This window comes from Talpa occidentalis, unplaced genomic scaffold (assembly GCF_014898055.3).
Source record: "Talpa occidentalis isolate TD23 unplaced genomic scaffold, MPIMG_talOcc4v2.1 talOcc4.5, whole genome shotgun sequence".
Lineage (NCBI taxonomy): Eukaryota > Metazoa > Chordata > Mammalia > Eulipotyphla > Talpidae > Talpa > Talpa occidentalis.
The window spans coordinates 65,485,017-65,508,603 of NW_023604861.1; the positions used below are offsets into that span (position 1 = coordinate 65,485,017).

General features: G+C 43.0%; 1 pseudogene; it reads right to left on the bottom strand.

Moving 5' to 3' along the window:
• Positions 1 to 8,303: 8,303 nt before the first annotated feature.
• LOC119258546 (protein CEBPZOS-like) lies at positions 8,304 to 8,636 on the bottom strand (annotated as a pseudogene).
• Between the last annotated feature and the right edge of the window lie 14,951 nt (positions 8,637 to 23,587).

A 23,587-nucleotide genomic window follows, 5' to 3' on the forward strand; every position in this document is an offset into this window, starting at 1 on the left:
ACAATACACCAACCTGCACTGACACCTCACAACCTTCCCAGTCCATAGGTAAAAGGTCATTCTTGGTGTACAGGCCTTGAGTTTTTGGCAAATGTATACTGTTATATAGAACACTTTCAAGCCCTAAAAATCCTCTGTGCTCCACCTTTTTACCCTTCCTCTCACCTTCCCCGCCTCCCCGCCCCCACTCCTAGCAACCATCTGTGGTTTTGCTTTTTCCAGAATGTCATATAGTTGGCATCATACAATGCATAGGCTTTTCAGATTGGCCTCTTTCACTTAGTCATGTGCATTTAACATTCCTCCATGTCTTTACTGATTTGCTAGATCGTTGCTTTTGAGCGCTGGGTAATTTTCATCATCTAGATGCACCACAGCCTTATCCACTCATCTGGTGAGGGACATCTTGGTTGTTTCCACATTTGGGCAACTATGAATAAAACTGCTCTAAGTATCCACGTTCAGGTTTCTGTACAGACATACATTTTCAACTTATTTGGATAGACACCAAGGAGCACGATTGCCAGAATTTCGTTTTGTAAGAAACTGCAAGATTGCCTTCCAGAGTCAAATTTTGCGTTTCCACCAGTAAAGAATGAGATTTTCCGACAGCCTCACCAGCACTTGTCATTTGTGGTTTTCACCATTCTAATGGTGGGTAGTAATATCTCGTTATTAACATTTAGAAAATATCAATGTTTCCTCATTTATGTTTGCACACAATGTTTTTCAAACACTTCTATCTCCTGCAAGGACTATGTCTTGAAAATGTTTTATTTATGTGGACTAGAAGTGAATAAGAGATTGTGCACAGGACTGGTGATATCTAGAAGTGTGGTCATTGAGAACAGGTTTGCATCTTTGTTTGGCTCTTGTCAGATAAGTGAAATGAAAGATAAATAAATAGACAGCAGCCCTTCTGTGTGACAGCAAAGTGCAAAGGCTAGAACATTGCCAATAATCAGTGTTCTTGGCCTTTTCTAACAGACTTTATATTTTAGAGCAACTTTAGGCTCACAGCCACGTTGAGCAGAAAGTACAAATGTATCTATACAGGTGTTCCTCTTCACCATCCTTCTCCCTTCAGCAGCTCTCCTGCCTACCTGTGACTTTGTGGGCGTTTCTCTTCACCAAACTTGCCCCTCTGCAAAGGGGCAGAGGCAGCTCACCTGCCAAAGCTGCCCGCCTGTGACTAGGCAGATCACTCTTAGCAACTTATCTCTTTCGGGGCAGCTCTTTCTGCCAACTTCTGTCTATGCAAGCGTCCATTAGTCTTCTCTCCGTCTTTTACAATAAGCCTGCCTTTTTGGATGTATAAATAAATAAATAAACAAGCAAACAAATAAATAAATAAAGGATTTAAGAAGAGACTCATACACTGTAGGATAACAGGTAGCTACCAATAAGAATTACCTTTGGCTTCCCTCTACCCCTTGAACATGGGGAGAAGTCAAATCCAAGAATCACCCATGGAAAAGTGTCATCACACTCATAACAGATACGGAGGTAAAAAGACTAGGCAGTTATATTCAACACCACCAAATGTGGAAAATATTTTGAGATGCAATGTCTATAGTGGGATGGAACTGCTGTTACATCTAATCATCATCCCTTAAATGGAACAAAGAACAAAGGTTTGTAATACAAGTTAGCTCAGTTATCAAGCTTTATAACACCAAAAAATCTTATTAACTAATGCTTAGAGGTGTTAACAAAAATTAGCCATTGTTACTGGCATAGTGTAGACGTTTTATTAAGATTCTGTTCATTCATCCCATAAATATTGAATGTCTCTGTTATGACAGATATTACGATAATTGCTAGGAATATAACAGCGAAATAAGGGATTAGACTAGACAGGGCCAGCAAGTGGGGAATCGACAAAGCAAATAAAATAATTGCGGTTGAATGCTAGGAAGCGTTGACCTCCAACAAACAAGTAACCGGTTATTTGACCAGCATGTTGGGTTATTCAGAAACAGCAACAAAAAGCAATTTGGAAAAAACTTTTTTTGATTACTTAGCTTCACCAAAACACACTCACACTGGCCCAGAACAAAGAAAGAAGATTTCCTATTTGGATTTTACAGGGAGTGACTCCACTCGCAACATGGTGCTATAGAGAGGGTGGGATCACCCTCATCGGTGGAAAAAACTAGTAAAAAAAAAAAAAAAAAAAACAATGGCTCATCGGGACTCCAGATGCTGGGACTCTTCTATAGTGTCCCAAGGCTTTCCCACAGAGCTCCTGAACTAAGGTTGGTGGCCACTAAGAAGAAGGAGCAAGAAGGAGTGAAGGGGAGCATGTCTGGGCTGGGTTGGGGGTCACCACCCAAGCCACGATGGAGGCAATGTTGTGAAATACCCTGGAGGAGCTATGCTGATACGTAAATGGACGAAGGTCCTATGTGGGGCAGTGGGAACTGGGTGGGCTCAGATCCGGGAAGCTGGGAACTCCAAGGTCAGTGCGGACACGCCAGCTCCCTCCTCTCTCAAATCTGGGAGGAGAGCAAAGAGAAGCCAGGCAGAGCCAGGCTGGGCTCCATAAAAAGCCCTGTGGTAGAGAAAAAGACTTGGAGATAACTCACAAATCCTCTGGGAAAGGAAACAAATGGTGAGCAGGTATTGCAGATCTGCAAAAGCAGCAGCAGAGGCAGGGGCAGGGCCGAAGGCCATTGCGGCGGCCATAGCGACAAGTGGGCACACGCCCGCCAGCCAGCCGCACGTGCAGCGCCGCCTTCTGGCCAAGTGCAAATCAGTCCCAGAGCGGGAGCCGGCCGGGCCACACCGAGAGACTCCCGTTTCATAGAGCACAACCCTCAGCGGAAAAGAGCAGCGGGGAGGCCAGGTAGGAAGTTGACAAAACCTCAGTACAGACTACACTTTGCTGTGGCATGAAAGAAGAGGAGCTAAAGATAACCGACTTCACTCCTCAAACTGTGATAGAGTATTAAAGCCCAGACTCCCCTCCTGTCCTTACCTCGCGCCCCCCCACCAAACACAAAGAGAGAGAGAGAGAGAGAGAGAGAGAGAGAGAGAGAGAGAGGGAGGGAGGGAGGGAGAGAGGCGCTAAGGCAGCATACATGCCTATGAAGAAGGAATATCTGAAGGAGCACAAGATGGAAAAGCAGAAAGTGAGAAGGCCAGAAGTCCTGGGACAAATATAAAGGATACAGAAATAGAGGACTTATCAGACAAAGACTTCAAAACAACAATATCCAAAATTCTGAAAGAACTTTTGGAAGGTCAGTTAAAGGGAGATAAGCAGGTGGAAGATCTCAGAAAAGAGATCTAGGAATAAAGAGAGGTCTTCACCCAAGAGATTGAATACATAAAAACATCACTAAAAGACGCTGAGTGAAATTCAGACAAATTTAGAAAGCACTTTAAATAGAATTAGACTGGCCGAAGAAACAATTTCAGATGTGGAAGACTCAAATGAACAAACCACCTGTTTAGAAGGAGAGAAAATCAAGATAAAAGACAAACGAAGGAACTCAGGGAGAACTGTCAGACTCAATTAGAAGAGGAAGCCAGAGAATAATGAAGATTTGAGGAGGCTAAGAGAAATAAATGGGAGCAGACATCCTATTCAAAAGAATAATTTCTGAGGATTTCCCAAACCTCAAGAATGAATTGAATATGGATGTCCAGGAAGCAGGGAGAACACCCAAATTCTCAAAGGCAAAGAGACCTACACCTAACACATCATGCCAAACTATCAAAAAAATCAAAGATAAACAAAAATATGGCAGGAGTTAAGAGGAGGGAGGGAATAGCTTACAAAGCTCCCTAATTAGGAATTGCCTGGACTTTCAACCAGACACTCTCCAGGCAAGAAGGGAGTGGAGGGAAGTGTTCACAATCCTAAAAGACAAGAACTGCTGGCCAAGGCTTCTCTATCCCGCAAAATTATCATTCAAGGGTGAAGATGAAATAAAGGTTTTCCCAGGCAAACAGAGGCTAAGAGAGACCTGCTCATCATGAAATGTGGAAGGAAATTCTTCCTCAAGAAAAGAAAAAGTTAAACGCAAATTCCTGAGGCAAATGTCAATAGCAATGTAGCACCAGGACTATGAGCTAGAATGCTATGCGGTCTCCAAAGAGGAAATGCAAATGGCCAACAGGCGTATGAAAAAATGTTCAACATCTCTTATAATCAGGGAAATACAAATCAAAACCACACGGAGATACCACCTTACACCAGTGAGAATGGCACATATCAATAAAACAAGCAACAACAAATGTTGGCGAGGATGCAGTGAAAAAGGAACCCTCCTACATAGCTGGTGGGAATGCAAACTGGTCCAACCACTGTGGAAAGCTGTCTGGAGGTTCCTCAGTCTACTACAAATGGAGATATCATACGATCCGGCAATTCCACTACAAGGGATCTACCCAAAGGACACAAAAACAGTGATTCCAAAGAGCACCTGCACACCTATGTTTATTGCAGCACTAATTACAATAGGTAAAACCTGGAAACAACCCAAATGCCCCAAAATAGATGACTGGATCAAGAAGATATGGCACATGTGCACAATGGAATATTATTCAGCAATCAAAAAAGATAAACTCATGCCATTAGAAGCAATGTGGATGGAGCTAGAAGGAATTATGCTCAGTGAAATAAGCCAGAAGGAGAAAGAAAAATATCGGATGATTTCACTTATAACAGGAATATAGGGGAACCAAATAAGACATCAGTGTGAAAAAAAAAATAACAGGACAAAGCACAACAAAGCAAAAACAGGCAATTATAAATCAGAGACATACTGCAGGGGAGGAGGAGGGAGAGGGATGAGAGGAAGGGAGGGAGGAGCACAGGGGACTGTAGTGATGGTGCACGGGTGCCTTGGGGAAGGAAATTCTATGGGGACTCAATCTGAGGAGGTGGGGGGAAGCAAATATTGTTTAAAAAAATTAAAAAAAAGATAAATGCTAAAAAGTAAATAAATAATAAAAAGGGAATATGGAAAAAAGAAATAAAAAGAATACTGTGCAGTAACAATAAAACTCTGAGGGGCAGAAAGAAATGGATAGAATGTACATAGTCAAATCGCAGAGGGCAGACACCAGCTCATAAAGGACTTAAGACGCACAAATTTAACTAACACACTCCCCACAGAGAACCACTAACCAAAAACCAGAATGGAGATCCACAGACCAAAAAAAGCAAAGAAATTGATAGAAATACTAAAGAAAGTCATGCAGAAGGAGCGGCGAAACAAATGGAAAAAGAAAATATTTTATTTCTCCCACAGAGAAATAAAACAATCAAAAATCAAAACCATAATGACTGATAGTAAACAGTTCATATCAACAATCCCCTTCACTAATCTAAATTCACCGATAAAAAGACACAAGGTGGGTGAAAACTTTCAGCCTTCCATACTTTGCTTACAAAAGGCCCATTTAAAAGGAAAGTCAAAAACCAACTAAAAACAGCAAGTTGGAATAAGCTCATATGTGCTAATATCTCAAAGAGTAGAGGAGGAACTGCTATTCTCCTATCAGGTAAACCAGACTTTTATTTTTTTTAAAGATTTATTTAACCATGCATACAAGAGCTGGGGTAAAGGCCAGAGGTGGGGGGGGGTGGTGGTGAGAGGATTCACCAGAGACAGAGTGGGGAACAGAAAAGGCAGATAGACTGAAGTCCACTGCTGAGGGAAGCAGCGGGCAAGCCAGGAGAGGTCTGCTGCACCATGTGGGTTGCCCCCTGGCAGGCCGGGGATCGAACTCATGCTGCAGAGGCTGTGGTGAGCTTCATAGGTTGCGTCTTAACCCCTGAGCCACCAGGGAGGCCCCTAAACCAGACTTTTGACTAAAACAGGTAGTCAGGGACAAAGATGGACACTGTAGAACGATCAAGGGAATGATTCACCAAGAAGACATACCTGTTATTAATATTTACACACCTAATGAAAGAGCACCTAGTTACACAAAGCAACAATTAACAGACTAAAACAGCATAGCAACAAAAATACAATCATTGCTGGAGAACTCAATGCGCCACTGACACGAAGACAGAAAATTAGCAAAGAAATAAAGACCTTAAATGAAGTTTTCAGAACAGTTGGATTTATTTATTATTTTCATAATCACAGTTTTATTTATTTATTTATTTATTTATTTATTTATTTATTTATTTATTTATTATAGGAGCTTTCCATCCTAAAAGAAATGAACTCACTACTCTTCTGGTGAACATGGAACATTCTCAAGAATACTAGGACATTTTCTCAGAAAATACACAAAAAGACAAATGATATGTAGCATCTTTATAAATCTAGAAATTAACCAAAAGGAATCCTGGAATTAACCAAAACATGTGGAGAATGGGGAAAAAAAAGCAAACACCCAAACACTTCTGAGTTTCTCCCAAGCCAAAAAAGAAATCAAAGGAGACACCAAAGAGCATCTAGAGACCGATGAAAGTGGGAGACAAGCAACCAGACTCTATGGGATGCTCTAAAAGCAGTACTACGTGGAAAGTTTATAGTAACACGAGCACACATTAAAAAAAGACAGAAAAAACTCAAAAGTTGAACCCTGTAGCTGAAGGAACTAAGTTGAGCAAAACCACCCCCCCCAAAAAACAAACAAACAAACAAAAAAAACCAGTAGAAGGAGACAAGAGAACATCAAGCAGAAATAAATGAAATAGAAAACAAAAAGGCAGTCCAAAAGATCAGTGAAACCAAGAAAGAGCTGGTTCTTTGAAAAAGTAAACAAGATCGGCAAGACATTAGCTAGGCTTACGAGGAAAAGAAGAAAGAAAATCCAAAGTAACAGAAACAGAAATGAAAGAGTTGAAATACAAAATATATTGCAGAAGTACATGGGACGATAAAAACCTATTACAAAAGTCTCTATGCAAACAAAACGGGCAACCCAGAAGAAGTGGAAAAATTGTAGACCCATGCAACCGTCCAAGATTTCACCAGGATGAAATAGAGAGCATTAAACAGTCCAATCACAAGTGCTAATTGAAAGAGTAGTAAAAAGTCTCCCAAACAACAAAAGCCTACACCAGAGGGTTTCACCGGTGAATTCTACCAAGCTTTCAAAGACGGTCCAACACCTATCCTACTGAAACTCTTCCAAGAAATCAAAGAGGGAGGAAACATCTCCAAGACATTCTACGATTCTGCCAACCCAAAGAAAGACAGTAGAAGAGAGGAAAACTACAGACCCATATCCCTGATCAGCTTTGGTGCAAAAATCCTCAACATAGTCCTAGCAAATTGAACACAGCAACATATCAAGAGACTCATCCACCAAGTAGGCTTCATCCCAGAGGTGCACGGCTGGTTCAACATATGCAAAAAGTCAGTGTCATTCACCAGATCAACAAAAAGGGACCAAAAAAAAGCACATGATCATTTCAGTAGACGCCAGAAAAACATTTGACAAGATCCAACATCCATTTAGGATAAAAACACTCAAAAAATGGGAATAAGTCAAACTTATCTAACATTCTAAAAACCACATCATGACAGACCCACGGCCAACATCATACTCAATGGTGAGAAGTTGAATGTATTCCCACTAAGATCAGGTACAAGACAGGGAAGTCCACCGTCACCCGCTGTTATTCAACATAGCACTGGAAGTCCAAGCTGAAGCAAGCAGGTAAGAAAAAGGCATAAAAGGAATACACATTGGGAAAGAAGAATTCAAACTGTCACTGTTTGCAGAAGACATGTTCATATACTTTGAGAAACCTAAAGGCTCTTCTGGAAATATTAAAGTGGCAGGATACGAAATCAGCACACAAAAATCAGTGACATTTTTCGATTCAAACAATGGAATACAGTCCTGTTTACAGTCACTCCAAAAAAATGAAATACCCAGGAGTAAACTGAACAAAGTAGGGGAAGCACCTGTAGATTGAAAACTATTAAACCTGTTGAAGGAAATAAAAGAAGCCATAAAGAAATGGAAAGACATCCATGTTCTTGGGTTAGTAGGGGTAAAATCATTAACATGGCGATATTACCCAAGGCTTTTTACAGATTCAATACAATATGTACCAGAGACTTTTTTCAAGGAAATAGAACAAACAATTATAAAATTTACAGAGCCTATTTAAAGGCTCTGAATAGCTAAACCATTTCTTTTTTTCCCCCTAATTTGAAATGTTTATTCAGAATTACAAATAAGTTTTTAAGGAGAAACACTTTATTTCGAGTAGCATAAACATAAACTCATTAGTAACAAAACAAGCATACATTCAACCAATTTGTTCACAGTCCAAAAGATAAAACTTCTGACTTTGCTGAAATTTACACTTTACCTTAAATTATTCCAAAATCCATCCATGTCAACTTTGGGATTTTAATCTTGCCTGATTCTGTGAAATAGGGTAAACTTTTATTAGTGGCCAAATTCATAATTTTACCGTTCAGCCATTTTTCTTGATCTCGCTAGAATTCCATACATTCCCAACTGCTCAATGGACTTGTAATAAACTTCCAAGATAAGGGAAATTTTTTGTCCATTGTTTGCCTGAAATCTTGGCTTGTGTTCATCTTATTCAACAAAAGGTAAACTGCAAGAACACTTGCAAGTTCTGCTACTAAACCTCCTTTAAAGATCCTCTCTGCCAATGGTTGCACAGTGCAAGCCATCCCGTGGTGTGGACAGGTTATCACATATCTTGACTTCAAACTGCATCACACAGCAACAGTAATCACAACAGTGTGGTACTGGAGCAAAAACAGAAACGCAGATGATGGAGTGGAATTGGAAGCCCAGAGATGTGGCCATTTAACCTTGACAAAGGAGCTATAGCCATACAATGGAGAAAAGTACCCTCTTTTTTTTTTTTTTTTTTTTAAAGATTTATTTATTTATACAAGCACTGGGTACAGTCAGAAGCGCGGGAGGGTGAGAGAATTCACCAGAGCCAGAGTGGGGAGCGAAACAGGCAGACTGATGAAGCACACTGCTGAGGGGGCAGCGGGCGTGGCAGGAGAGGTCTGCGCACCACGTGGGACCCTCGCCGGTGGCCTGGGTGGGGGGTGAACCGGCGCTGCAGAGGCTGTGGGCGGCTTCGCAGCCCAGCGCTCAACCGCTGTGCCACCAGGGGAGGCCCAGAAAAGTACCCTCTTTAATAAATGGTTTTGGGAAACATGGAAGCCACTTGCAAAAAAACTGAAACAAGACCCACGTTAACTCCATACAAAAAATAATAATAATAATAATTCACAAAAATTAATTCAAAGTGGATTAAAGATCTGGATATAAGATCCAAAACCATAAAGATTGGCTCTGAAATCTATGAAAGACTACACAGAGGGCACATTACAGAAAATCTACCACAAAGTTCTATCTGGGGACTCAACCCCAGCAGCAAGGGAAACGAAAGTGAAAAGAAACAAGTGGGACTACCTCAAAATTAAAAGCTTCAGTAGCTCAAAAGAAACCCTCTCCCAGGGCCTTCCCCGTGGCGCAGCGGTTGAGCGCTGGGTTGCGAAGCTACCAGCCTCTGCAGCACCGGCTCGATCCCTGGCTGCTCCCCGGCCATCAGAGGACGGTCCCACATGGCGCGCAGACCTCTCCTGCCGCCCTCTGCTCCCCTGAGCAGTGTACTTCGGTCCTTCTGCCTGCTCTTCTCCCCGCTCTGGCTCTGGTGAATTCTCTCACCCTCCCGCGCTTCTGACTGTACCCAGTGCATGTATTAAAAAAAAAAAAATAAATAAATAAAACATGCCTCTATTAAAAAAAAAAAAAAAAAAAGAAACCCTCTCCCAAACAAAATGGCAATCTACAGAATGGCAAAAAAATATTTGCACACCACCATCTGACAAGGGGCTAATCTCCAAATTTACAAAGTACTGATTCAATCCAGCAACAAAGAAACAATCAAAAATGGTGGACACTTTTCTAAGGAAGACATTCAGATGGCCCACAGATACATGAAAAATCATTCAACATCACTTATTATCATGGAAATGCAAATCAAAACCGCATTGAGATGCCTCCCTCAACCCCGAGAAAATGGCCCATATTAAAAACAAACAAACAAATGGACTCAACAACTGTTGGTGACGTTGTGGCGAAAAAAACAAACTCAATGTACTGATGCTGGGAATGCAAGCTACTACAGCCCCTGTGAAGACGGTACGGAGATGGCGCAAGAAAATTAAAATGGAAATTCTGTATGATCTGGCAATACCTCTATTAGGTATTTATCCAAATAATATGAAAATTCAATACAAGACTTATCTATGACTATGTGCATAGCAGCCCCTGTCCACAGTTGCCAAGTCATGGAGCCAACCCAAGTGTCCTTCAACAGATGACTGGATAAAGCTACTGAGGAATAGATACTTGATGGAGTCCTACACAGCCGTGGGAAAGATGAAATTGTGGCATTTGGGGCAAAATAGGTGGACCTCAAGATAGTTATGTTAAGTGGAATCAGTCAAAAAGTGAAAGGCAGCTATTGGGTGGTTTCACTCATCTGTGGAATATAAATAACCAAAATACATACGCAGGCAAGTATAGTGCAAACAATTTTTGAACTCAGTGAAAGAACATAATGGTTATCAGAGGGAATTGTGGGGAGGGAGGAGGGGTGAGAGAGGGAGGCCGATGGGGTACGGGTACAGGTGGTTTGGCAGAGGGCGAGTGGAACGTGTGCACATATGGAAGAGCAAAAGTGTAACCACCCCCAATTACAGTTTGCCCAAGACTGCACTTGCCACGCTTACCAACATCAAGATTATAGAGGGGCTGTTGTAAATGACTTTCTGTCATTGGCCAAGCTATTACTGGGCAAGTGGGATCCTCCTCCTCACTCCCACTGGAGCAGTGACGCAGCATCAGTCCCCGTTACACATGCAAGGCGTGCCTCTTCTGCTTGGATTCTGCAGTGTGTGCTGAGGGCACGTGTGTGGGTGCTCTATTCTAGCTTATGAGTGCATTTGTTTCTTTGTTTTTATTTTTTAAAGATTTTTTTTCATCTATGCATACAAGAACGGGGGTGTAGGCCAGAGGTGCACGGAGTGAGAGGATTCACCAGAGACAGAGTGGGGAGCAGAACAGGTGGATCCACTGAAATACACTGCTGAGGGGAACAGGGGGCCAGTGAGGAGAGGTCTGCTGCGCCATGTTGGTTAGCACCCTGGTCAGGGATGGAACTCATGTCATGCCACAGTGGCTGTTGATAGCTTGATAGGTGCAGGGGCGTCCCTGCGCCGCCAGGGAGGCCCCTTGACTGCATTAAAATGAAATTTCTGTATATTAGTGTTCAAAGAACCGAATAAACAGAACTCCTTTACAGAGAATAACAATGAGGACCTTTACTAACCATCGTGGAAGATCTTGCTGAGGAAGTAACATTTAAACTGAGATCTGCCAACAGAACAGCCATTAGGCCAATGAGGGTGGTGGGGAGGACTGGGAGGGTATTGCTATAGGCAGCAAGAAAAGCAAGAATTAAATTTATCCTCAGATGGAAAGGTTAATGACGTGGAGAACACAAAGTCAAGGGAAAGACCAACGGCCAGATGAGGATAAAGAGCTGGGTAGGAGCAGGTTCATGGGGGGCCATGCGGACAGTGCCAAAGAGTTTGAATTTAATCTAGTGCACGGGAAAGCCATAAATAGAGGGGTTCTAAGTGAAAAGGTGATAGGACATGATGCCAATGTGTGGAATGACTGGAGAGTAGTGTTCACGATTAACAAAAAGCAATCAATAGTGGCTTTTCCGCCAAAATCTGAGTTGATTTTTATTTTTTATTATTTTTTTAAAGACTTATTTATTTATGTATACAAGAACTGGGGTACAGGCTAGAGGTGTGGGGGGTGAGAGGATTCACCTGAGACAGAGTGGGGAAACAGAACAGGCAGACTGACCGAAACACACTGCAGCGGGCGAAACAGGAGAGGTCTTCTGCGCCATGTGGGTAGCTCCCTGGCCGGGGTTCGAACTCTTGCTGCAGTGGCTGTGGAGAGCTTCATAGGTTGCATCTTAACCCCTTGCGCCACCAGGGAGGCCCCCAAATCTGAGTTCATTAAAAAAAACAAACAAACAAATGGCAGTGTGGTAAGTGCAGTCTTGTGCCAAGATGCACACATGCTTCTCCTTAATCCAGGGCCAGCAGCCCCTTCTATAGCTTTTGGAGAGCTGCGTGGTGGAGATGCCCCCTTACTTTCACTGCTGTGGCTATCACTTCTCACCAGAGATGCAAGGCCTGCTGGGTCCTGTGGTTTGCTGATTGTGTGTGTTTGGGTACTCTCTTTGAGACTCCTAACCTCGCTTAAATAAAGTGTCTGTACATTCATGCGTGGCTTGACGTCATTTGGGCCAACAATGAGCGACATATACAACGGAGGTCCCAATAGGCTCTACCACCTACCGGTTTGTGAAATGACACCCTGTGGCATTCAAACAATGACAAAATTGCCACATCTAGAGAGCCACACATTTCTCAGAGAGTATTCCCATCATCAAGCAATGCATGATCGCATATTAATTTTCTTTTGTTAAAGATTTATTTTAATTTATTTATGCTTACAAGAACTGGGGTGTAGGCCAGAGGTGCAGGGGGTGGGTGAGTGGATTCACCAGAGACAGAGTGGGGAGCAGAACAGGCGGATCAACTGAAATACCCTGCTGAGTGGAGCAGCAGATGAGACATGTGGGTTAGCTCCTTGCCTGGGGATCGAATTCATGCCCCAGTGGCTGGTGATAGCTGAAAGGCACTGAGACTTTAAAGCCTACACCACCAAGGAGGCCCCTGTATATTAATTTTCACATTTCCCCTTTTGATCAAGATCTTTCTCTGAAAGCATCACTGATGGGGAGTCCCAGATTTAATGCCCTCTTGTCTTTTACTGCCAAGAAGGACCTTGTCTGGGTGTCATGTCCCATCTTGGAGGGAAGAAAGAGCTTAGATGGGAAACCCATTCAGGTCACATTAGAGTAACAAAGAGGGCAGAAGAGAGAGAAGCCCTCTCTCTCTCTCTCTCTCTCTCTGTCTCTCTCTCTCTCTCTCTCTCTCCCCCCTCCCCTTCCCCCCCCCCCCTTCCCTCCCTCCCTCTGCCACAGACATTTCTCAACTACAGGCAATTTTGTCTTCTTGAAATGGAAAGCTCTGGATATTGTCGAAGTGCTGATTCAGCTTTATCTCATCAGGCATGTCATTTTTACCAACGTTTGGTAGACAACGACTACAGAGTTTAACAATAAAGACACAAAGCAGAATTAACATACTATTACTAGCTAGCCCCGTTTGTAAGATGGTGCTAAACCAGAAGCCAAAGCCAAAGGCAGCTGGCCAAGCAGATCAAAAGACCAAGGGACGTTTGTTGCAACTTGCTGTAATGAACATAATTTTTCCTTAATTTTATGTAATTTGATTTCTACATTTCCAGAGGCTTTTATCTATGTGTAACAGGTGGTGTTTGCTTTCACACAGATATCTCCTTGTTCAGCAGGTAGGGGCTCAAGGGCTCTATGATTTTTGAAGACTACTTCAGCCTATGAGTCAAGTGACTACTGCTGATCTGAAACAGTTTGACTATGGAATTGGCCAGCTCTTCTGAAGTTGAGAGAGGTTTCTCTCCTTTTTTTTTTTTTTAATGCTGAATTCCACTGCCAGAAATGTTCCCCCGTTTTGGAGCTGACGGGGAGATGCATACAAGACCTCTTCCATGGAAGAGAGTGAGCAAATGAGGCAAGAAGCAACAAAGAAAGGCACACGAACTGGTTTGTAGGGAGGTCATCTCCTCGGGGGTGGCCTGCTTCAAATTCCTGGAACATCTTCCTTCCAGGTCACTCGGTCCAGTCAGGATTTAGTGTTTTCTTCAGATGTTGTCCTGTGAATGCAAGAGTCTGTGCCTTCAAGTTTGGTCGCACAAGGTCCGTCAGCAGAACGTCATCATCAGGGGCCTTTCCAGTGAGGTTGAAGAGACATATCCTGGAGGCGTCTTTTCCAAGAGACACAATCACCAGGTTCCTGGGTGTGTCGCTTAAGGTCTCTGTCTCCCTGGAGTGCTCTGCGAAAAAATTGCTCCAACGGAACATGGTTATTTTGAATAGAAGTAATTAGGCCTTTCCAACACCGAGGTAAATCTCCCTCAGTTAACTTAGCTCAAAGAGGCAGGGACGAGCTGCATTGGGCATCCCGTGATTATCTTGATGGTTGAGAGTTTCTGAGTTCCAAAAGCCGTGGAACTGAGATTTAGAAGGACCAACGGCAACAACTTTTGGCCAAGGTGTTTGGAAGCTGTCTAAAAATTTGGCCATTTGAGTGTTAATAGTACCATTGGTGCATTCAACTAAATCACAGGATCAAGGGTTGTAGGCAAGTGAAAATGTTGCAAAACCAGCCACATGGCCCAAACTTGTTGAAACATTTAATCAGCAAAATGGGTTCCTTGGTCACTGCGAAATTCATCCCAGACAGGAATAAATGTTTCCAAAAGCACTTGCTGGCTTCAAAGGGAAGGCTTCAGTCCAGTGAGAAAACTCACAGACCATGACTAAAACATCCTTAAACGCCCATGAGACAGGAGCAACTGTATGAAATCCATTTGCCAAGACTTGACTGACCCATTAGGCAATTGCAATGTCCAGGGACAGTGCAAACAGGCCTCTCTGGATTGTATTTTGGACAGGTAGGATGTATGTTTTCAGCCTTCTTAATATCTCCCACCAATGCTGGTCCATGAATGCTCTCACTTTATTGGTGGAATGAACAAACGGTTTGCTGCAAGTGCAGTGGTTGGGAGTGAAGATTTTTTGTTTTAAAGATTTATTTATTTATGCATACAAGAACTGGGGTACAGGCCAGAGGTGTTGGGGTGAGAGGATCACCAGAGACAGAGTGGGGAACAGAACAGGCAGATTGACTGAAATACACTGCCGAGGGGAGCAGCGGGCGAGTCAGGAGAGGTCTGCTGCGCCATGTGGGTCTCCTCCCTGGCCGGGGACCAAACTCATGCTTCAGTGGTTGCGGATAGCTTCGTAGGCTGCGTCTTAACCCCTTGCGCCACCAGGGAGGCCCGGGAGAGAAGATTTTAAAGCTTCCAGCAGAACTGGGTTGTGATTGGGCCCAAACCAGAACTTTTTCTGAGGCCAATTATAAGACTTCTCTAGCCAGTTTTTCTACGGTATCATCCCTGGGGAATGCCCTTTGAACCATGGTAGGGATTTAGCTGCTATTGGCTCCTTTAAGAGCAACACTCCTTGTGGAAAATGTCAGCAAGGTGATTTCCTTCCAGTTAACTTCCAGAGAGTCAAGTTTAGAGTGCCCTGGAATCTCAGTAATAGCTAAGAACATAAGGACTGTTTTAAATTTTGTCTCCACTGGAAGTAAGCAATGTTGTTCCTACAGCATTCCAAAATCGTGCTCTAGTCCAAAAGAATATCTATGATCACTACACATTTTTGGCAGTTTGTCCTTGGCTTTGGGCGCAGGGCCGCAGGAGCATGTGCTAATTGGCTGTACTAAAGGCAAAGGTGCCGCTTCAGTTAGAGCAAAGGATGGTGGTGACACGGCATATCCACTGCAATATTTGCCGTTTTTTCACTATGGTGGTTCACAAACCAAGAGTGAACCATGAGAAGTCAGCACCACCCAAAGGCGTTTCTTACAGGCTCACTCACCAGTGGTCAGGAGGTGATCTGCCAGTGTCAAGCAGTCGTGAGGGACTTGGGTGGTAATAGCGGGGAGGAGGATGACAAGGTTAAGGCTATTACAGTGTGAAAGGGTTTTATATGGGGAGCAGTTAATAAAAGGATTTCACAGTAGGTGAGGTGGCTAACCAAAAAAAAAAATAGGCTGAATGTGATGAGACCTTAGCATGAAATGTAACACGGTTAAAGAGGAGCCATAACAATTTCCTCAGTTGCCTTACCTAAAAGGGCAAAGACAGCGAGGCTCATAGGTCCAGTTGCCAGCTATACAGCCCTGTGTTTCAGTAGTGGCCTCCGTGTTTGTGGGTGAGTAGCTGAAGGGCATATAACCTTCTTCTTCTTTCTTTTTTTTTCCCCCAAAGATTTATTTATTTATTTATCTATGCATACAAGAACTGGGGTACAGGCCAGAGGTGTGGAGCGTGAGAAGATTCACCAGAGACAGAGTGGGGAGCAGAACAGGCAGATTGACTGAAATACACTGCAGAGCGTAGCAGCAGGCGAGACAGGAGAGGTCTACTGCGCCATGTGGGTAGCTCCCTGGCTGACCCGGGCTATCGAACTCGTGCTGCAGAGGCTGTGGATAGCTTCACAGTGCTGTGCTTAACCCCTTGCACCACCAGGGAGGCCCTTCTTCTTCTTTCTTTTCCCCTTCTTTTTATACACACAAAGTGGCAGGGGAAAAGGATTTCCTGAGCGAACTCCATACAGGCTTTGTGGATGCCACCCCCCCTCCATCAAGACACTGGGAACTACAAATCCCATGATGCCCAAAGGGCAGTTGCGAGGACCTAAGGGCGGAGTTAAGTAGCCATTTTCTCTGTTTGTAAATAAAAACCAGCCATGTTACCGGGGTCTGGGGCACTTGGCTCCGTCCGTGCTCTTGGCCAGGCAGGTTTGGTCTCGGTGGGTCATTTGGGATTCCAGGTGAGCGGAACGGGGAGGACACACTTAAGAATTTATCTCCCTCTTTTCTCCCTGAGTTGTGCATTTCCTCATTCCCCTTCCCTTGTGACTAAACCTTGTGTTAAGCTTTTGTGTGTGCCTGCAGTGTAAGTCCCTTTTAAGTGCGCGGGTGAGGACCCACAGTCAGGCAACCCGTTTAAGAGCGGGGCTGCCCTCTAACAAAAGGAAGAAGGAATCTGATCATTGACCGATAAACCCAAGGGCACGTGGGTTTATCAAACTTTCCTTCAACGCCTTATAGACCACGTCATCCTGTTCTTCCCCTAGCTTTGAGTCAGGGCTGCTGTTGTTTTTAAATAGAGCATACAGAGGTTTTATCACAAGAGAGAAAATTCGAACCCAGTTTCAGCAATAAGCGGCTAGTCTGAAAACAAGACCTCACAGTTAGCTTTAGGTTTGGGTCTGGGGAAAGTTCGGGCACCATGAAGCCTACGTGGATCTAGGTGTAGCCCTTTTTCTGAAATTGGATGCCCTAAGTATCCAACCTGGGCTTGCGCAAACTGCAAATTCTCGGGCCACCTGATGTCCCCTTAAGGCTGAAAACTTTAGCAAGTGGATATGGCTTTCCTACTAGGAGGCTTCGAAAGGAGAGGGAAGAAGCAACCATCCACATATTGCAGCAAGGGAGAGCCCCTGGGGAACCGTCTGTTGTTCTGATCAGCCTTCGGGATTTGTGCGACAGAAGGGATCTCAGTAAAACCCTGAGGCACGACTACCCAGGTGATCTGTTTTTCTTCCCAGGTGAAGGCAAATAGATATTGACTAGCCCCTTCCAGTGGAATGCTAAGCCATGCGCTGCATCATGGAAGAACTTGCTTTCAGGTGGGATGGGTGTTAGTAGTGATGAGTGTTAGGGACAACCGGATGCCAAGAAACGACAATGTTGTTTGTTGCTCGGAGGTCCTGAACAACCTCTACTCTCAGCCATTGGGTTTCCTCGCAGGTAAAAAAAAAGTGTTGCAGCCGGACAAAGGGTCAGGGAAAAGACCAAAGTTGCACAGACCTGAGGCATCCAGCAGGGGTGGGGAGGGAGAGGTGTCATGCAGGGCAGGGAAGAGCACAAGGGACGCTGGTGACAGATCACGGGTGCGGTCGTGGTGGGAGAACCACGGTGACTACACCTGAGGGGAGAAATCAGGTACTGTCCCAAAATGAACAACAATGTAAGAATATGCATTTAATTAAGAAGAGTGCCACAGGAACTAGTGCAAGATATACCAAGGCTCTGAGTCTTCCCTTCTTCTCCATGGGTTCTACACCTTGAAGTTCTTCTTTCCTTACAGGATATCGATTCTGGGACACATGTAGAGGGATCTACTTGATTCTTGATGGGAGGTGCACTATGGGTTTTGCCAACTCCACAGGAGAATTTGCACGTAAGGAGAGTAGAAGCTGATTCAATGGGGACCAAGATCTGTGTCCCCAGAGTCAGCTCTAGCACCGTCAGAGCCAGGGCAAGTAAACGACAGTAAAGTTTCATTATAGTCCCTCGGTGGACTATTTCTATTGCTACTGTTAGCGTCTAGTCTTGGTTCCCGTCGGGGAGAGAGAGATCCCAGCACACTTTTCCAAGAACTCTCGAGCTAATAAACGAATAGAAGCAGAGGAGAAAGCACGCGTTGTCTCTCAAAGGGCCTAAATAAAAGGGCCTAAGTTCAGAAATGGGAACCTTTGGGGTTTACTAGAAATCCTCACTCTTTGAATGCGTCTGGTGCTCCAGCGGAGGGGCTGCTGGGTAGCTGGGCATGAACGCCGGGAGTGTGTCTCCAGAGATTCTTTCCCAACGAGCTGACTAAGAGGACAGCTGGAGAGAAGCCCCTGCGGTTCCTCAGAGTCCAGTCATTGGGAAGTCGGAGGACATTGGAAAGGCTGGTTCGAAAGCACCATCAACGCTTGTTTGTGATCGTCTCTTTTCTGATGGCCTGACTCTTTGCAAGAACAGTAGAGAATAGGAGGGTTTTGGTTTCCTGTAGAGATCTTCATTTGGCAGCGCTGAAGATTAAGGATGTTAGCAATCTTTTTTTGAGGTGGCCCGTCTAAGCTATGAGCAAGCTGATTTGCCAAATTAATTAGCTGGAGCGACATCGTTTCCCACTCCTCTGTTTCATGCTTTTGCCTTTTTTTTTGTTTTGCTTTGTTTGATGAATAAAGGTCTTGGTTCAGTCCCTTAACACACATGGAGTTGAATCCGTGTGTGTTACGGGATCCGACTGGATCTAGCATCAAAAGGGAGTCCTGCATTTTCTTTGAAAGCAACTCGAAGTCAATTGTATTAATCACAAACAAGTTTCCTCAGGCACCGGTGTACCAGTCTGAGTTTCGTTCCAATCAGTACAAGCAGGAAAGCAAGTTTCCTAGTTCTTTGCCTCAAGTTAGGAGCTTGTTCATCTAAATTCTTTTCAGCATTTTCCCGTCTGGAAACTTTCCTCTAAAGTTTGGTTTGGGGCCTCCCTGGTGGCCCAGCGGGTTGAGTGCCACGCTGTGAAGCTGTCCGCAGCCTCTGCAGCGCCGGTTCGATTCCCGGCCAGCCAGGGGGAAACCCGCATGGTGCGGCAGACCTCTCCTGCCTCCCCCGCTGCTCCCCTCAGCAGTGTCTTCAGTCCTTCTGCCTGTTCTGCCCCCAGCTCTGTCTCTGGTGAATCCTCTCACCCTCCGGCGCCACTGACCTGTACCCAGTGCTTGTATAAATAACTAAATAACTAACTAAATAAATAAATAAATCTTTAAAAAAAAAGAAAAGAAATGGAGGACAGCTGTCTAAAAAAATAAAGTAAAATAAAATAAAGTTTGGTTTGATCTTAACAACAAGCGGTGGAATTAACTGATTTAGGGCTGGAAAGCCAGGTCCATACTCTTGAATATGTTAATTTCTATGTTAATTTCTTCACTAAACCTATAAGGATCCTCAGTTACTTTAGAAACTCTGACTGTGTCTTACAGTTGGCCTTGATCAGGGAACATATGAGATCTGAGGTTGGTCTGGATACTCAGAAGGCTTAACTTTAAAAGTCAGAATCAGGAAATTTCAGAGGAGGAAGGGGTGGGAGAGATTCATGGAAAAGGTGTATTTTGAGGAGGAGGGTATGGAACAGTTGAGTTGAAGGAGGGGTGGTAGGTGATACAAAACGTAAAGAGAAAGATGGTGCGGGAGGCCTTGCCTGAGCATGTTGCTTCTGGTAGTTTGCTAGAATTTTGTTGAGGATTTATGATCTATGTATTTTTTAAAGATTCATTTATTTATGCATACAAGAACTGGGGTGTAAGCCAGAGGTGCAGGGAGTGAGAAGATTCACCAGAGATCAAGTGTGGAGCAGAACAGGCTGATCTACGAAATACACTGCTGAGGTGAACAGGGGGTGAGGCAGGAGAGCTCTATTGTGCCATGTGGGTAGCTCCCTGGCTGGTGGGGGATCAAACTCATGCTGCTGTGGTTGGGACAGCTTGATAGCGCTGTCTTTAACCCCTGCGCCACCAGGGAGGCCCTGGATATATATTGATAAAAGATATTGGTCTTTAGTTTTCTTTCTTGTAGTGTCTTTCTTTATATTTGTCATTGAGGTTATGGTGGACTCAAAGAATGAATTAAGATGTGTTTCCTCCTCCTCAGTTTTTCTAAAGAGTTTGACAAGCACTGGTATTACTTCTTTGAAAGTGTGATAGAATTCACTAGTGTTGCCATCTGTTCCCAGATTTTCTTTATTGCAAGGTTTTTGATTTCTTATTCTATCTTCCTATTGATCTAATCAGATCTTCCATTTCTTAGTAATTCAGTTTCATACATTGCATATTTCTAGGGATTTGTCCATTTCATCTAGGTCATCCTACTTCTTGATGTACAATTCACAATGTGAATTCTCTTATAATTCTTTTTGTTTCTTAAAATTGGTAGTACTGTTGGACTTCCTTGGTGGCGCATGGGTTAAAATCTCAGCACTATGAAGCTATCACCAGCTACTGAGTCATGATGCAGTCAGGGAGCTAACCAACATGGTGCAGCAGACCTTTTCTTTCTGGCCTGCTGCTCCCCCTCAGCAATGTCTTTCAGTGTATCTGCCTGTTTTGCTCCCCACGCTTTCTCTGGTTAATTCTCTCCCCCCCTGCTCCTTAGGCCTACACCTCAGTTCTTTTATGTATAAATAAATAAAATAAATCTTTAATAAACTTGGTAGCACTGTCTCCATTTTCATTTCTGATCTTAGTTTGCTCCTCTCTTTTTTGCTTGTATAATTTATCTGAACATTTGTTAATTTTTGTTGATCTTTTAAAAAAAATCAACTTTTGGTTTTGTTGTTATCGCTATTATTTTTCTGTTCTGTATTTATTTGTCCCTGCTCCAATCTTTAATATTTCCTCCCTTCTGCTCTATTTGGGCATAGTTTGTATTTCTTTTTCTAGTCCTTTATGGTGTATCACTAGGATAGTGACATGATACCTTTGTTCATTTCTCTTTTTTTAAAAGATTTATGCATACAAGAACTGGGGTACAGGCCAGAGATGTGGGGGGAGTGAGAGGATCCACCAGAGCCAGAGTGGGGAACAGAACAGGCAGACTGACTGAAATACTGCTGAGGGGATTAGTAGGCGAGCCAGGAGAGGTCTGCTTCACTATGTGGTTTCTCCTTGGCCGGGGATCGAGCTCTTGCTGCAGAGACTGCGGATTGCTTCATAGTGTGTTGCTTACCCCCTTGCGCCACCAGGGAGGCCCTTTTGTTCATTTCTTTTTTTTTTTTTTTTTAAAGATTTATTTATTTTTTTATTTATACGAGAGCTGGGGTACAGGCCAGAATTGCAGGAGGGTGAGAGGATTCACCAAAGACAGAGCAGGGAGCAAAACAGGCAGACGGATCGAAAACACCACTAAGAGAAGCAGCGGGTACGACAGGAGAGGTCTGTGGCGCCACATGGGAATCTCCCTGGCCGGCTGGGGATCGAACCGGCGCTGCAGAGGCTGCTGACAGCTTCACAGTGCTGCACTCAATCCATGGGCCACGGGGAGGCCCTGGGGAGGCCCCTCCCCTCTTTTCTCATTTCTAATGTAAGTATTTACGGCTAAGTTTCCCTTTTAGCATGACTTTTGCTGTATTCCATAAGTTTTGGTTTAAATTTGTTTCATTTTTGTTTCTCTCCAGGTATACTGTAATTTCTCTTGTGATTTCTTCTTTGAACCATTGATTCTTTCAGAGTGTGGTGTTTAATTTCCACAAATTTGTGAATTTTCTAGTTTCCCAGTTTTCTTAATGAGTGTGAGGTTTTCACTTACAGTTCTCTAATGGTGGATGATGTTGACATCTTTCATGTGTTTGTTGGCCATTCGTATGTCTTCCTTGGAGAAATGTCTTTTCCAGTCCTTTGCACATATTACAGATTATAATTCTACATATTACATATTACAGATTATAATTCATTGCCAGATATGTCATTTGCAAATATTTTTTCTCATTCTGTCAGTTGCCTTTTGACTCTATTACTAATGTCTCTTGATGCACATATGTTCTTAATTTTAATGAACTTCGATTTGTGTACTTTTTCTATCATTGTCTTGACCTTTGGTGTCGTGTTTAAGAAATCACTGGCAAACTCAAGGTCATGGAGATTTAGTCCTATATTTTTTTCTTCTAGTTTTATAAATTTCAGACTTTGCATTTAGACCTTCAATTTATTTTGGGTCAAAATTTTATGTGGTATTAGGTAAGGCCCAACTTCATTCTTTTGTGTCTAGATATCCAGTTTTACCAGAACCCTGATTTTCACTGAATGTTCCTGAAACCCTTGATGAAGATAATTTGTCAATATATGGAGCCAAATTCAGTAGTCTATTAAAAGGATTATGCACCATGACAAGTGTAGGAAGTTTCCATATACAAAAACTGATCAGAATAATACACCATATTAATTGAATGAAGGGGAAAAAAATTACATGGTAATCACAATTGATGCAAAAAAAGTCTTTGATAATATTGGCACCTTTTAGTGATTAAAATACTGAATACAGTAATTTTAGAAGTAAACTACCTGAAAGTAATAAAGACCACATATGAAAAATCAACAGCTCAATGGTGAAAATCTTTTCCCCAAAAGAACTTTTCCTCAAAGAGCAAAAACAAAACAAGGATATCATCTTCCCTCACTTTTATTCACCATAGTGCTGGAGGTTATAGCCAGAACATGGCATCCAAATTGGAAAGGAAGAAATAAAACAATCTCTGCTCATAGAGTATGCAATTTTATATAAAGGAGCTTCTAAAGATTCCATGTGGGGTAAAGGGGACTGTGAAAACTGTGAAACCAAATTCATCAAATTTCAGGATACAAAATCAACACATAGAAATCAGTTGTATTTCTATACACTAATAAGGAACCATCTGAAAATAAAACTTTAAAAAATTAATTACATTTATATAGCATAAAAATAATAAAACACTTAGGAATAAATTTAACCAAGGAGGTAAAATACTTGTACACTGAAAGCTACCACTGAAAGCACTGAAACCTTCTGGAAAAATTAAAGAAAGCACCAACAAATGAAAAGTTGTCCTGTGTTTACAAACTGGAAGATGCAATATAGTTAAGATGACAGTAATACCCAAGTGTTCATATGGAATCTCAAGACACCTGGATATTGAACACAATCTTGAAAAAAGTACAAAGTTGAAGGATACACTGTTGATTTCTCGTATTGGCATAAAGACAGACAAATGGACCAATGTAGTAGAATAGAGAGCCCAGAAAACACACATACACATTTATTCAACTGATTTTCAGTGAGGATTCCAGGACCTTTCAATGGGAAAGGTCTGTCTTTTCCACAAATGTGTTCTTGGATGTGAGGCTGAAAACTCAGGCAACAGAGGTAAAAAATAAAAATAAAAAAGATGATCGATGGGACTACATCAAACATGAAAGCTAATGGGCAGCAAAAGAAACAATCTACGGAATTAAAGGCAACTTATAGAAAGGGAGAAT